Raw genomic sequence first — 15,654 nt, 5'->3', positions numbered from 1 at the left:
GGCCAGAAATATGTGAACGTTGAGTGGCGCACCATAATCCTTCTGTTTATGTGATACATGCAGCAGGTTTGCCCATCGCTGTCTTACTCCTCGAGGTGGAGTGGGTTGAATGGGTGTTGGCATCATCTTTATTTAGAAGGGGACCATACTGAAACCAAGATGGAGAGATTACTTACTATTAAAAAGTGGAACTTGAACTCGGATACTTCTTAATTCCTTGCCCTATATCCTTATTATCATGCCTTGGTGAGGAAGGCATCAGGGCGTGACTGGTTGGGTAAATTCCAGATTATTATTATTGTTGTTGTTGTTGTTGTTTGCAAAGACACCAAACTATTTCTTTCCCAACTGGTCATCTCGTGATGTTTGATCCTGTCTTTCCTCTTAGACCTCTTACCTGTTTCTTTGAAGTGACATTTTCCATTTATTCCCTCCCATATGAAAGCTTTGCCGATTAACTAATCAGTTGTAGGGAAGAAAATGCTACTTAGAAGAGTAATACCATAGACCGAATGGTGGCAAACCTCACTTTTCCCATCCAAGGTACACTTTGGAGTGAAAATGTTAGCGATGTTGGTTGCTGCCCCTGTATAGTTTCTAGATGTCCTTTTATGTGAAGGGGCTCGGTCTCTAGAGACTTGGTGCTCTGGGTAGAGCCAATCAGCCTGGTCTGTGCTGTCTGAGTAGGTCATTGATGGCAAGCAAATGCAAAATGACAAACCAGAGCATATGTCATATTTGGAATTTTAGGGGGACTAGACTATCAGGGTTTAGAGCAGATTAGGGCTGGAGGTTTTCTGTTTGTTTTTGTTTTTGCCAGTTCTTCTCTCTCCCTCCCAGTTTCCTTCCTTCCTTTAGGCTGTCCTCCCTTCCATTCCTTTTGTTTGTTCTTTTTATCTTTTCTCCTGTCTTCCTTCCGTTCTCGTTCTCGCTTTCCTTCTGTCCTTTGCATCCCTCCCTCTTTCCTTTCTCCCACCCCTTTAAACCAGTTGTCCTATCAGGGCCAGCCATTGCTATTGGTTGAATGTACCTCCTTTTTTCTGAGCATCTCTTAGCTGTGAAATCATGGCTTTTAGAATGGTTCCTGCAGCCTGACAGCGTGCAACACCGCAACTGTCTTGCAGTGTGGGGTGAACCCAGGTTAGGTGTGTGGTTGAGCTGGGCCAGGTGGAAAGATGGGTTCTGGGCGAGCCTGGCCTTAGTGGCTGCCTCTTCCTTATGTGCTCTCATTACTTGTGTTTTCAGTTGCTTTTGCAAACCCCAAAGAAGTGGTATTTAGTTTTATCCATCTACTTAACCTGCTTATGTTTTGCTCTTCTAATGGGTGCCCTTTCCTTATCTTGGGCCCTTTCCTAATAGCTTCTTGTAATATTCTGCTTTCATTTTTTTGGTGCCTGACTCAGCTTGATATTGAGGGTGTGCAGGAATTTTCTGTACATACCAAACTAAGGTTTTGGGTGAGGATGTTACGACTTATTCATTCTTTTTGAAGATTGATTATACATTAAAGCCAAATCCTAAGAAGAGGGAGTGATGGGGAAGAAAATGACCAAAGAAAGGGGAATATTTGATTTTGTTTCTCATGTTTTAGGAATTAAGTTATAAATTAATCTAGCTCCCAGTTTCATATGTGTTCTTTGCCATTTGTTAACTATTCATCCTACTAGCTCATTTTTTGGTGGGGGAGGAGGAGTGTTATGGAACGGGGTTTATTTTGGAGCAGCAGACATATTGCAGAGTCCTTCAGGCATCTAGGTTTTTCCCTGGGAGATAGGAAGAGAAAGGAGCTGCAAATCTCATCTCTGTTTTTGTATTAGTTTTCTGCCTCAGGTTGGTTTTAATTTCCTTCTCCATTCCTCTCATGCCCCGAATGCCTTTGACAAACAGAAAAAAGCTCTTTGGTGGTGGTTCTGAAGTGTGGAGCCCAGACTAGCAGCATCAGCATCACCAAAAAACTTACTAGAAATGCAGATTCTCAGGCCTCACCCCAGATCTGCTTAATCCAAATCTCTGGAGGCGAGGCCCAGAATCTGTTTAACCAGCCCTCCAGTTTGAGATCATCTGTATTAATTGATGACAGAAGTTTAGTATAGGTAAATTGTGCTTTTCTAACCATCTCTGCCAACTTGTAAACTTCACCCACCTGTGTACTAACCCTGAGCTTTGAGCCTGCAGAACAGTGTGTTTATCTTTTGAGCATTTGAGTCCATAAAGAATTTATAACCATCCTCGTTGGTATCTTTGCTTCATCAGGGACACAGTCGTCAATAACATATATCTGGAAAACTTGTATATATTAAAAACTTATGACTTATAATTGGTCATTGATTACTCTTCCACTGTGGAGGTATTGACTCCCATACTGAGGCTGTAGCTCAAAATACACTGCCTAAAAAGCAGTCAGAGCCCAGAGGGGAATAAAGGAGAAAGGGAGACAGGAAAGGGAAGTGAAGGGATTAATAATCCCATCTTGGTTAATCATCATTATCCTCTCTGATCGCTGTGAGCGGATGTGCTGTTGCTTCTGCAAATGTTAATAATTCATGGATGGACTATGCCAAAGGGAGGCCTTAAATCTGGTCTCTCAGCAGATTAAATACACCGTCTGCCATCAGTAGGAGCCAGGAGAGATGAAAGATGGACTTGTTGTTTTTATTCATTAACCTGATTTTCTCTGCGTTTCTTTTCAGCTTCTCTCATCCTCATTTTGTTTACCTTTTCATTTGCTTCTCTGTATGTCCTCCTCCTGCATTGAGTGAGTGCTGGGGATCTTGGGTCTACTGTTAATGACATTAGATTTTACTTTTCCTTCGCTGCTAGTAACAACAGATGCCATGAGAGAAAGCAGAGAGGCAGAATAACTATTTCCTTGGAAATGTCTAAATCAGTCTGCATATTTGAAAAATGTATTAAAATGTGCAAAGCCTGTGTCTTAGAAATCATTTGAAATGGCTTCTCTTTGTTTTAAAGAGTAATTCCATTGTACAGGCAGCTGAAGATACACATAGTGTTCTTACTTCAGGTAGGTCTGGGGGCAGTTCCCCATTTTACAGATGGGGAAACTGAGACGTGAAATGAGTGACTTGTGTAGCACTACCCAGAACCCACTTCTCACTCCAATATCAGTATGCTTTCCTGTAGAGTTCATTACCTCTTCCTTTTAGAAATCATAGGTGAGTAGCCTTAAGGAGGCATTTTACTCATATTTCATCATCCTCATTTCATTAGGAAGGCTTAAATAGAACTTAATTAGATGAAGTTCGAATACTGTATAGGTAGCCAGCTTCACAGTAACACGTCTGATTACTTCTAGGTGTAAATTTGCCAAGAAGCACCATAATCAGAAGGCTGTTGACAGTCTGCACGTGTGTAGACATTTCTAGAGCTCCTGAATAATAGCTCTCAACAATTTATAGGTTATTCAGTAAACATATGTTGAGTACTTAACCGTGTGCATGATGCTTTGTTAAGCCCCCTAAGTGGGTATAATAGGGTTGCCATTTTTAATAGATTTTCAGTGGTTTTAAGTTTACCTGAGGGGGTTTGGCTACTTGGAATGCCCCAGTATCGACTTAAGGATGTGAGATGGCAAAGCAGTAGAACTGGAAATGTTTTAGTTACCAGGGTAGTTTGCTGGAGGACTTAGTGGTAAGAAGCACATTAATAAAACTGGACCATTGTTTTTTAAAATGATCTCTACCTGTGTCCCTGCTAGAAGGCTGGTGGAGAGAAGAGTGGTGTGGGAAAAGCAGATTTTAAAATCGGGCTAATTTTCATAAAATTGTTTTAGAATTGCAAATCCTTGTGTTCCTATTGTAGAGGTGAGAAGTACAGAGATGAAAACCTGACTGTGTGTCTTATAAGACAACATAAGTTCCTGGGGTGGAGACAGGGCCACCTCTCTTGCTTGCCTTGGTTGTCTGTCCTGACCCGAAGCGGTAGGGAGTGGAAGGCAAGGCCTCCTCTCACCTCTCCTGGCCCCTCTTGCATGGCCGGCATCCTGTGGGGCATCGCCATGTTTTCTGTTTCACATTCATTTTGTTGCTATTCTCATGCAATTTTTATTCTGGTATTTTCTTTTATAATTTTCTTAAGGCTTGCATCTTTGAGTATAATTTTATTAGGTCTTAATGCCAAAATTTATTTCTTGCTCTGAGGAATGCCAAATTTAACTTTATAATAAGGATTAATGAGAAAATAGAATCCTGCCTATAATTTTCCTTCATAGAAAAATTTCAAGAACTCTCTTTTGTATGACAGTGAATTTGAAAATCTGACCAGCTGACAGAATAAATACAGTTTTTTCCTGTTTAAATTGGTGAGGATTGAATAATTTCAGTAATCCTTTTTTTTCTATCGAGGAATCTTTTTTTTTAACCACTTTCCCATCTTATTAGTATTTTCCAATTAATAACAGAAAAAACGTGTGCAGAAAAAAATTGCATGAAATTAGTGTCTCTTTTCTAAAATAATAGTAATAATATGATGAACCTTGCTTCAGTAAGCAAATCCAAACTCTGAATATCTGCATTTGTAAAAGAAATCTTGGGGTGATATTTAGCTTTAGTATTCCTTCAAATAACAGCTTCCCTACTGAATTTAAAATAGAATTTGTTTAACAGAATTCTATTTACAATCAACCTGGTAAGAAATACATCTGTTGTGTAAAGTGTATTGGTAATAAGAACTAGTAAGCTAGAAGCCCTTCTTTTGTTCCACCATTATCCCCATGTGATAACTTAAGATTTCATGGAATCTGAGGCTCAAATACATACTTGAGCAGCTTTGCTTAGTACAGTGTCCCATAGTGGTGTGCAAAGTGTTTTGTAGCATGAAACCTAGAACCTGAACCCAGGACCTAGACCAGGCCACTGTGTAACCTTGGCCTGAATCTGAGTTTCTCTGTCCCTTATTTTCTTATCTGTGCTACAGGGGAGATGAATTACCCCTGAAATTTCATGGCTGTGACTCTGAGTCTTCATGTACTTTATTATTTCATTTTTTAAAAAATTGAGGTAGAACTTCATATAGTCTATAAGTTCTTGCCAAATCACTGTTCTCTATCTAAATACGAGGCCTGGTAGGTACTGTGATTGTGTGTGTGTTTGTGTGTGTGTGTGTGAGAGAGAGAGAGAGAGAGAGACAGAAAGACAGACACACACAGAACTGACAAAGCTCTCATTCTGAGTTTTCTGAAATCTGGGACTCTTGTGAATTGCCCTGGAGGCATATTTGAGGAGAGATGCTTTCTCCTCCCATTTTATCCTATTCCCATTAGTAACTGCATATACTGGGGAGCTGCTTCCCGAGAAAGTGTTTATAATGAAAATCTTATTTCTGAAATTACTTTCACCCTGGTGCTTTAAGTTTTGGCCTATTTCTAAACCCTGCTCCCACCCTTTTCGGTTTATAGGCATACCAGAGGCAGAACGCTGCTCTGGGGAAGCAGAAGCTCATCAGCTCCTCAGTGCAGAGGGAGCTTTCTTTTCCCTGTTTTCTTTTCCCTTTTTTCGACCCTGGGGCAGGCAAGTTTGCACGTGAGCAACAGAGAAGGAACTTCAGTTTGTTTTACTGCTAAATAATGACATGCAGAAATCAGCTGATTTTTTTTTTATTGACTGCCTAAATCTAGCTGCCCTCACTTAAAACAATACTCAAGGTGAAATGTCATTGATAAAATTAGCAGATTGCTTTTTCATTCGCAGCTGATTTGTCAGGACAGATCAGCTGTGAATGCCACACCACTGACTTTGGGCCAGGACCATCTCATCTTCCCTGAACTTCCTTGGCACTGGATGCAACTGAGAAGGAAGCCGACTTTGGGAATTGAATACTGTTAGTAATGATGCTTAGTCACAGAGAAGAGTTTGATGCTTCTGCACACTGGCCAAGAACCACCTCAGCATCTGTCTTACTACCTAAGGCTGCAGTGATCTCAGGGAGATAAAGAGATTTGAAAGAACAAACAACACGCAGAAGTAATATTTAGCTCCCTTCAAGTGGTTGTCTGTGTCTACCTGGGTCGGGTCTAGTGAACACTGATAAAAATCAATGAAATGGGTTTGTTGAGTGGCCAGTAAGGACAACACTGTGGTAGGCACTGGTGATAATTATTAATTTATGTTTATTCTAAGTTCATTGTCTTCTACCTGGAGAGTCAAGATTAACTAACATTGCTATAATAGGATCAAACTGTCTAAGAGAGTGTAAAATTGCGGGCAGAATTGAGTGGGAATGATATGAGGTTCTCGACATGGGACTTCAGAGGAGGAGAGGAATGGGTAATGATGAGGGAATTCTGGGGTAGTTGGGGAAGACCACCTAGAACAGACAGGATTTGAATGGGCCTTTGAAAGATTACATGGGCTTAGCTTGCATGAAGTGAAAGAAGATACAAGCGTAATAGCCTGACCAAAGTCAGGGAGGTGAGAACAGAAGTTATGTGCTAAGAAATGAAATCTGTCAGGGAGGGTATCAGATGTGGAAGGAGTGACTGCCAAGCAGTGCAGTGTAGGCAGTACATGCTGTCAAAAGTTTTGGAGCAGGTAAATGTCAAGAAGAAAGGGAGGGAGCTGTGGAAACACATGGAAGTTGGCTTGGCCAGTAGAAGGGATACCTGCTGAAGTGTTGTTCAGGGACAGTTGTAATAATCCAACCATGGTGATGACATCAGAACCAGGTTGGTTGATGAGAAAACACAGGGGAAAAGATGTGTGAGATATGCTTGGAATAAAACATCTGCCACACTTGGTGCCTGATGGGCTTAAGAAGGATGTTCAGAAATAACTTGAAGTTTATAAGGAGGAGAAGGGTTGGTGCTATTGGTCGAGGCACAGAAGTTAGGAAGATTAACTGGATTGAGAGTTGAGATTTCATGTCAGTTTTTGATGTTCTGGCAAGACATCTCCGTGGAAATGCCCCTGAAACGTTTAGAGATAGGATAAGAAGCACTGTTCAGGAAATAGCTCCAGACAGAATTTTCCAGAGCCATGCTCTAGAGGTAAGAATTGTGGCAGTAAAACTGAATGTATGGGAGGGGAATTGTATGGTGTGGGGCAAGGGAACAAGGTCTCAGCAAGGAGAAAGAAGCCAGGAGAAGGTTGGTGAGGGCGGGGAAGGGAAGCAGGATCCATCTATGCCTCAGAAGGCTGGGGGGTAGGACAGAGTAATTGCCCAACCTCACGTGGCCTCTCATTCTTAACTCTTAAAAGCACTTACCCACCAGTGATACTACTTTATCTTCCCAGCAGCCCCACGAAACCTGGAAGAAGGTAGAACAGAGCTCACCAGGGATCTGTCAGATTTTGATTTCTGGATAAAGCCCTGCATATAGTCAGGATACATGAGAGCTTTATAGTTGTTCACTTGAACATGATAATTTCACCTGACGATTATAATTATAATTCTGCTTAAACCACAGAATTTCAGTGGCTTCCCTTTTCTGTTCTATAATCTTATTTAGTAACGATAACAGGTAGGAAAAAAGGAGTACTAATGCCACACCTTCAAAAATGTCTCATCCTTAGTGTGTTTCAAGTGTGGGCCTAAGGAAATTGGAACTAGCCCGCACCCCCCCCCTTTTTTACCTATTTAGAAATCTTTTAAACCAGTTTGCTTGAAGGTCAGAGAGTCTTTGGAATCTGGATAACCTTAAGTTGGATAAAGTGTCCTACTTTTTTAGGAAAAATCTTGTACATGTACTTTGCTGAGAAGTTCCTTAATGGACTGGTTGGTAGAATCTGTAGAGAAATGGAAATAGAAAAAACAAAGTTGAAGCTTTTCTATTGAAGATTCTCATTACTGGGAATTCTAAGGAACTGTGCTTTGTTGGATTTTGCATAGAACACTGTTTGGGAATTCAGGCCCTCACCTGAAATTCGGGTATCTCTCAAATACACAGAGACCTTAATCCACTTTGGGTAGTAAGCTCCATCTGTCTTTACACTTTTGGGTGTCTGGATTTTTTTTATATAGTGTGTATCTGATGTACAACTAGCTGTTGTAGTTAAGAATGGTGCAGTGCACAGAAGATTTTGAAATGTGGTGTCGATCCCTTTGATAAAAAGGACTGGACATTATTTTCATTTAGTATTTCCATTTAATAACCTACCCTTTTGTCATCTAGTTTTTGGTGCTTAGGTTTATATAAAGCCAAAACAAAAATAATGGACTACTGAATAAACATTTAGGAATTGATCACTTTATGTTCAGCCAGCGATAAAACTAGTGGCGAAGTACTTTCTTTGTAAGATGGCTTCTTTTCAGTATTTTTGTTTATGACCTCCACATAACATATTCAGGCATCTGGAGTCTGAGGTAGGCTAGTTAACACTTCTTTATACCCTGTGCTCTAGGGTCCTTTGTAGTCAAAATATCCTGCAACTCATCGGGTTTCCTTGGCATACTCATAGATTGGAGGAAGACAGTCTGAGCTGATTTACAATTGATCCTAACGTAAAGAAATATCATCTTAATTTATTCATTGGCCATACTATCTGAGAAAAATGTCTTAATAGGGACTCAGTGACGTGGGGTTCTTTTTGTTTTGTTTTGTTTTGTTTTGTTTTGTTTTGTTTTTAATAATGAAAGAGGGGTTTTCTTACTTGTCTGTAGTGAACTTCAGATGTCTCCCTCGGGAGTAGGTTTTGACCATCACTAAAATGGTTTGACTTAACCACACAGGGGTTTGGGGGTTCTTTTTTTTTCCTTGCCCCTTCCATCCCCAGGCAGAGACTCCTATTGCATACCGACTCTGCTCCAGTGCAGTATTTATTTGATCAGAAACAAAAGAGTTTGCTTCTTGCACTGGTTCAGAGAGCGGTCCCCCAGGATTGTCTTTTGTTCAGTAATTGGAGCATAAGCTGAGCCTGGTTAATTTCAAAGCTACCCCCAACATTCCCTCCCTCCTTCCTTGTACAGTTTCTGAGCTGCTAGTGGTACCTTGTGTTGGGTCTGGAACCAAAAAAAAAAAAAAAGCTCGAGTTGTTGAATGTTAGCTACAACTACTGTAACATCTGCTATGGCACCTAATAGCACTGTTGGTTAATTAATTTTAAGTTAGGGGAAGAAACAAAACTAGAGTGCTCTTCCGCTTTACAGCGCTTTGTTAACACATGCACCTCCAAATTATGCATTTGGTGTTATCGCAATGAATAAAACAAAGGAAATCATGAGTTGATTTTTATGTTAGTAGCAGAAGTTCTTTCATTGTTATGCACTGTTCAGATACCGGTGTTTTCCTATGTTCATTCTTTTTTGGTTATTTTTTTTTTTTTAATAAAGGCAGAAATGTCTGCAACATTTCAACTCTCAGCATTTAATTGGCTAAAGTATTGATGTAAGAAATATAAGTTAATTATTTTAATTTTCTTTTAAAGCAACAAAACTTGGTTCTGCTTCTTTAAATACCAAAATGATGATTGTAGATGGATAAGAAGCTTAAGTAGCCAAATTCTAGATGCTAAGTAGCCAAGTTAATATTTGTATAAAAATATATTACAGAATTGCCAAATATCATGTGTCATTCTGGTTCTGCAGTATAGGTGTTGGTTTTGCAACCAACAGATTGCAATTATGGGATTTGTGGGGTTTGTTTTTGAAGATAGAAGGGTCTTTCTTGCAATTTTTTTTTCAATCTGCACCATAATGACGGTTCACTACCTGACTGGCCTGAGTTTAATCGTCGGATGCCTGGTTCTTCATGTGGTCTGATCTTTGCTTTTTCACAAGCTTTCCTGCCATTGCACAGTTGTTTGCTGCATTGAGTTTCTTTTAGTGACAATGAAAAGCGTATGTTGGTATTTTAATGTAGTCTTTAATTTTCAGGTTGTACATTAAAACATGGAGGGAAAAAAAATCCCTGTCTGAGGAGCTCTTTTAAAAACCATTACGGTAGAATGGGAATATTCATTACTTACACATCATATATTTTTCCCTAAATGTTGTACAAAGAAGTGACAGTTGAGCCGAGCATATGTTAATAAAAGGTCTGCATTTTCCTGTGTCACTGACAGTTTCATTGGCTGTATATTCCTGAAATGCAAATAGCCTCAGTTCTGTTCAAAGCTATAATTAATCTGAATAGTTATTTAAACAGTATTGAAATCTTTTAACTACTGAGAGGCCAAACATTTAAGATGGTGAATTTACTGTTCTGTTTGAAGGACGGTACAATTGATGAGGGCACAACGATCTGAGATGCTTGTGTATGTTGGATCTACACATTCTGTAGGCTAAAATGGCAGAATCTGTCTGCTGCTGTATAAAATCTTTTAACTACCATTTATTTTAGTATCATGGCATGTGCAAATTCCTGCTGCTCAGTTAAGGGACCAGCTTCACAACTGGTGTTACAATCTGTGGCCACAGCACTGCATCACAATGCAGCAAATGCATTTTCCACATTAACCAAACATGACAGCTGAAGCGATTATTAACCATGCAAGATGTCGGAAGTCATCAAAAATTCACATCAGAGTAATTGCAGTGGCTTGGGTCGGAAAAAAAAGTATTATAGCATTCCTTGGCTCATGTTGTCTCTCCCCCTCTTAAATCTTAACTTGGTACAGTCCGTTAACAATAAAATACCCTTCTGTAACCTATAAACTGTTACTCCCATCAGTTTGTGCTTTCAAACTGAAGGCTGACTTCTCTGAATTTGTGTAGAGCAGCACGAATGATTATGCTGTGCCCCAGGGGCTGCAGTGTACCCCTTTTAAGGGGACCCTGCCATCTTATTGTCTAATTGGACTCTTTAAAGCTTCGGTCATATCAACATTTGCAGAGTGTTCTCTTTTCCTTTTTCTTCTTTCTCTCTCTCCCCTCTCCCTCTCCTCTCTCCCTTCCTCTTTCTCACCCCCTACCCCCTCAATTCTGGCTATCTGGAATGGGAAAAACTTGAGCACTGGTTCCATCAGAGCTCATCCCACAGAGAAGGTATGGAAGAGCTGCCGTGACCAACAGCATCGACCGGTCTGTAACTCCTAAAATTTGAGAGCTGCAGGTAGGATTGTTTGTTTTGTAAAGAAATGAAGATAAATGCACCCTAGTAAATAGAGTGACGGCATGTTGTTGCAGTACCGTTGAAAGACAAGGGCTTGGCTTGTTTAAAATTTCAAGGTAAATTCAGAGGATTTAACTTATTTGATAGAAAAAGTACTCGATTCTCCTGAGAATTCTTCAGATTTGTGCCTTGTCATCCTAATATTTTTCTTTAAAAAAAAAATCTGTTGGGTGGGGCAGAGGTATTTGCTTAAAGATTTAAATAGTTGGTTATTTTGGATTTCTGCAGACTTCATCTTTAGTAAGTAGTATGGACTTTCTTTAGGATTTTTTTGAAAGATGCATGTAAAGTGCAGAATTCTCATATGAGATAAAGCATTAAAATAGAATTTCTTTTCTAAAATCAGATCCTTTGGGATTTTGTGTGTGTGTGTGTGTGTGTGTGTGTGTGATGCCTTATTTCAGTCATTTATATTTTGTTGAAGGGAAAAAGTACTATTGGAGGTATTTAGGATTATCTCACAGGAAATGCTTTAGCATAAGGCTTTAAATGAGAAGAATTAAATAGTAACACCCAAGATGTGGACTTTTTAAGTATTATCAAACGTAGGCAATTTCAGTTAAGATAGTTACTTTTTCTTTCTTAAATTTATTCTCAAAAGAGTATAAGTCCTTTAAGTATATTTCACATTTTTGTTGTGGAGAATGTGATTTCTGTACATGAGATGGAAACTTCCTAAGTCGTGTAAGCATTATCTGGAGGGTAATGAAATTATAAATGTTGCCTATAACACTTTTAATACCTTGATTAATATCAGAGATGAAAATGTTTTTGATTCAGTGAAAAAAGTAGCTTGCTTTTTGTCTTCCCTTATAAACAGGAGAAGGCAGTGATGTATATAGCTTTTTATCCCAAGGAATGTATTTGTATCATGGGACCTGTAGGGTCCGGACTTTTTTCCGAAGCAGGGACTTGGAAATTGCTCACCTAGTTGAGAGATTTAGCTCCCTTCAGAGGTGGGGGACTTTCTGTACTCTTAACAATAGGAAGACTTGAGGAGCTGTCAAGTAGGGAATGGAGGAGAGCTGCTCAGGGAAGGGAGAGGTACTGAGAATTTTTCTCGTCTTGGCATTGGAGGTCTGGATTTACGACCAAGATTCCTTTAAAACTCTGACCCAGTGCAGCATTGCAAGGAATTGATTTCTGAGATGAGACAATGAGCTGTGGTTTGCATTTTGTAAAGATGGAGGAAACCTCTAACACTGACCCTGTATGGGAGATGACTCAATTATCTGTGCCTTGGTACAGTTGCAAATTATTTTCCTTTGTCTGAAGTGGGTGGATGCCAGCATCTTCATCAGAGCTCCTTAATTTAATGTATGGAAAATGTCTCAGCCACCATTTTTAACAATTAGCTGTATCATGGTTGAGGTGAGCTGCGCTCTAAAGGCAGCTGCAGGGCCATTTCATTTACATTCGGTTCTGTGGCACAAGAGCTTTGTGACTGTAAAACTCAGAAAATGAATTTGCACACTGCATAGAGGAGTTCTCTAGGAGGGTGGAGAATATTCCCAGAAAGAAAATGGAATCCTTTTGTCTACAGTAAGTATTTCTCATATACTCCTATAGCCGGGAGAGGTTGAAAATTTGTCTTTGGTTGAATGGGCAGAATAGACTTTAGAATGAATGCTGCAGATATTAAAGGTGTAAGACAGGTTCCTGGATGTATGTTTTTATGTGTGTGTCAGAAACCAAGTGTGATACGTGCATGTTTAAAATAGAGGTTCTATGAGTGATTTTTAACACATGCTTTTGATTAATTCTTCTCTGGTAATTTAAGTTAATGAGAGGTATGAGTTTATCACCAGTCAGAAGGTGAAAATGATACTTGGGAGAAGAAAAAATCCAAATGTGATATATTTAAGAGTTCAGGCTTTTTTCCACTGTCTTTTACAAACAGTTTATTTTCCAGTCCTGAAGAAAATTACTAGATTTTAGTTTAGATTTTGTGTTGTTTTTTGTTTTTAGAAGAAAACCCTTCCGTGTTAATGATCTTTAGTGGCTGATTGAAATATATAAGAAAAAATGTTGTAACAAAACAAGATTTTGTCCTAAACTATCAATAGGTTGAGACTTTCATTCTCATTAATGGGGATAATTCTTAGTGCCTTCTGTTAATTAATAGTTGTGACTTCAAAGCTACTTGTGGAAAACTCTTGTTTGTGATTGTAAGCTTATAAATCTTGATTCTTAGAATTAATTGGATTTGACTTGGCTTATTCCTTTGTTCCTTTATGCTGTTACTGAGAGGAAATAAGTGAATTTTAACTTTGATTTTTGTGTTTATTTTTTTAACGGCACTTATCCCTGAAGAATTTGTAGTAAGTGTATTTTACAGTAAACTGTACCATGAAGAATTTGCTCAAAATCCTTTAGTAGCCATTTCAGGAGTTGAATCTCACAGAACTGAGTGTCTGAGAATCCTTTTTACTTGATATCAAATTTATAAAGCCAGCTGTTCTTCCAGGTCTTGTTGCACTAACTGTTATTCATCCTACTCACTGAATGCTGGTTTTCTTTAATTAATAGATGTTTTTAAAACTAAGGGAGAGGAAGATTTTCATATCAGTCTTTTCACTGAAATAGGAAGGATCAGTGATCCTAAGCCCTGTCCAGAATCCTACAAAGATTCCATAAATCTTAAATAAATCTTAGGGTTGTAGTATAAAAACCTAGATCTCAATATAATTATTTTAACCCCGGGAAGGACATTCACTATATTCATTGTTTGGGTGTATGGTAGAATGCAAAGGGATTCTTTTCCCTTGGTTTTTACAAGGCTTGCTCTTTGAAATGGAAGAGTTTCAGGGCAACAGATTAGAACTCCATTTTAACTGCCGCTTTGCTTGCACAAAATGTTTGGTTGGATGGCAAGAAGGGTGTCACAAAGCCTCCCTTTGAAATTTTTAAAGTAAAACTTGAAGATTCTGGTCTTGTTTTCTTTCTCTGGCTTTATGGAAGCCGTGTATGCGGTACTCTGGAGAGATAGCAGAGACTCAGTTGCTTTCCAGTTTCTTTGCCTCTATCATGGTCTACTCAAGTTTGGCTGCTGGGAAGAGGCTTTCCTTTCTGGTACTTGTAGGAGATTCCCACATCTCTACAATCTGCAAATTCTTCGGTTTTCTCATGGAATTTTAGCCTGGCTGGTAGTAACGAGTCAGGGGATGGCTCTTATGCTACCAAAAAAAAAAAAAAAAAAAAGTATTCATATCAAACCTTTGAACGCTCTGGCAGTGCCATAATGTAGATAAGCAAGCATGTCGGCCAGCCCGCTAGAAGCATTCTGTGGCACTAAGATGGCAGTGAGCAAGGAGTAAAATGGCGTCCCCAGGAACGCTGTGATAAGAGGTGCACCGCACCAGTCATCTTTCTTCAGTCAAGTTTGGAGACCCCTCTAGTAGCACTGCTTTGGCAGTTTGCAGTTACTTTTTATTCTGTTAGAAGAGAGAAATTTTGAGATTTTCCTGAAGTAAACACTTAATTAGCATTTATATCTAAATAACTTCCGGTTGTTACCTATAAGAAATTGGTGAGTTATGGATAAAATAAATTTTTAATAGCTATTTTATATCCTCATTTCTGAAATCTCTTGCTCTGTGTTTTCTTCTTCTTCTTTTTTCTTAATTTAGAAACATAACTCCTTCCAATATAAGGTGGATTTTTAGAAAATAGAGGACAGTATGAGTGTCCTTTATGGCAAGATGAAACTAGTCTTCCTATGAAAAGATGTTACTTGTCTTTGACTCTGGTTTTCCTTCTAGCGCTATGTGGGCTTAGGTTATTTGATATGTAAAATAAATGTTGCCACCTTCAGAAACAAAGTTTATTGTATTTCTTTTGTGGTTCAGGTATGGATTAATTTGAAAGTGACCTGTAGTCATAGTGGTAGTGACAGTGCTAATTTCTTACCTGTTCCCTTCTCTCCTGGAGTTGGAATTTTCAGAGCTGGCCTCGAAGTTGATGAAGGGTAATTAGCTCATCTTACAGTTAGATAAAGCAAGGCTTTTCTGTAGTTAAACAACTTTCTCAAGGTCATACATCTGCAAAGCAGTTGATTTTGGCCCAAATTCAGGCCACCTGACTCCCTTTTATCTGTGCTGTGCTGTGCCTCTGTCTGCATCTGACTCCATGTCTTCCTCTTTGTGGGCTCGCTGGTGACTGATGGGCCTAATGGATTGATCTTTCAGCAGAGCCTGTCTTTGCTTGAGCAGCCTAACTCACAGAGATCTTCCTTCTCAGTCTTGCCAGAAATGACTTAATTGAGCTGTGCCTGGAGTCTTCCTGGGCCTGTGTTGTAGTCAATAATGCATTTACAGATTTATCATATATAAACAAACATTTAAAAATAAAACACATTCTGCAAATTGAGCTTTTCAGTCGTCCATCATGTTGGCTCAGTTCCAAGAAGGAAGTACTCATCTCCTGAGGTGGGCATGGATATCGCATCCATCTGCCCTGAGCTGGGATGGAGCTGGGCATTTTGACACGCCCTCCCAGCAGATCACTCCTTCAGCTGTAGGTATGAGGGGTCCCATAGTGCAGGGTTGCCCTTTTCCTAGTATGGAAGGACTGGCTGAAAGGTTTTAGCTCCC

General features: G+C 39.3%; 1 protein-coding gene across 4 annotated transcripts in view; it reads left to right on the top strand.

The window, feature by feature from the left end:
* NUP93 (nucleoporin 93) overlaps positions 1–15,654 on the top strand; it is a 112,741-nt gene that overhangs the window by 47,775 nt on the left and 49,312 nt on the right. The window contains exon 1 of one of the 4 annotated variants that reach the window (XM_047711057.1): positions 10,664–11,002. The exons of the other annotated variants lie outside the window; for them this stretch is intronic. The gene's annotated coding sequence lies outside the window, so the exon portion shown is untranslated. Of the gene's footprint in view, positions 1–10,663; positions 11,003–15,654 lie in introns of those variants that run through there. 4 annotated transcript variants of the gene reach the window in all.

Source organism: Lutra lutra, chromosome 17, assembly GCF_902655055.1.
Source record: "Lutra lutra chromosome 17, mLutLut1.2, whole genome shotgun sequence".
NCBI lineage: Eukaryota > Metazoa > Chordata > Mammalia > Carnivora > Mustelidae > Lutra > Lutra lutra.
The sequence above is the reverse complement of the archived record's forward strand: the minus strand, read 5'-3'. Positions and strand labels throughout refer to the sequence as shown.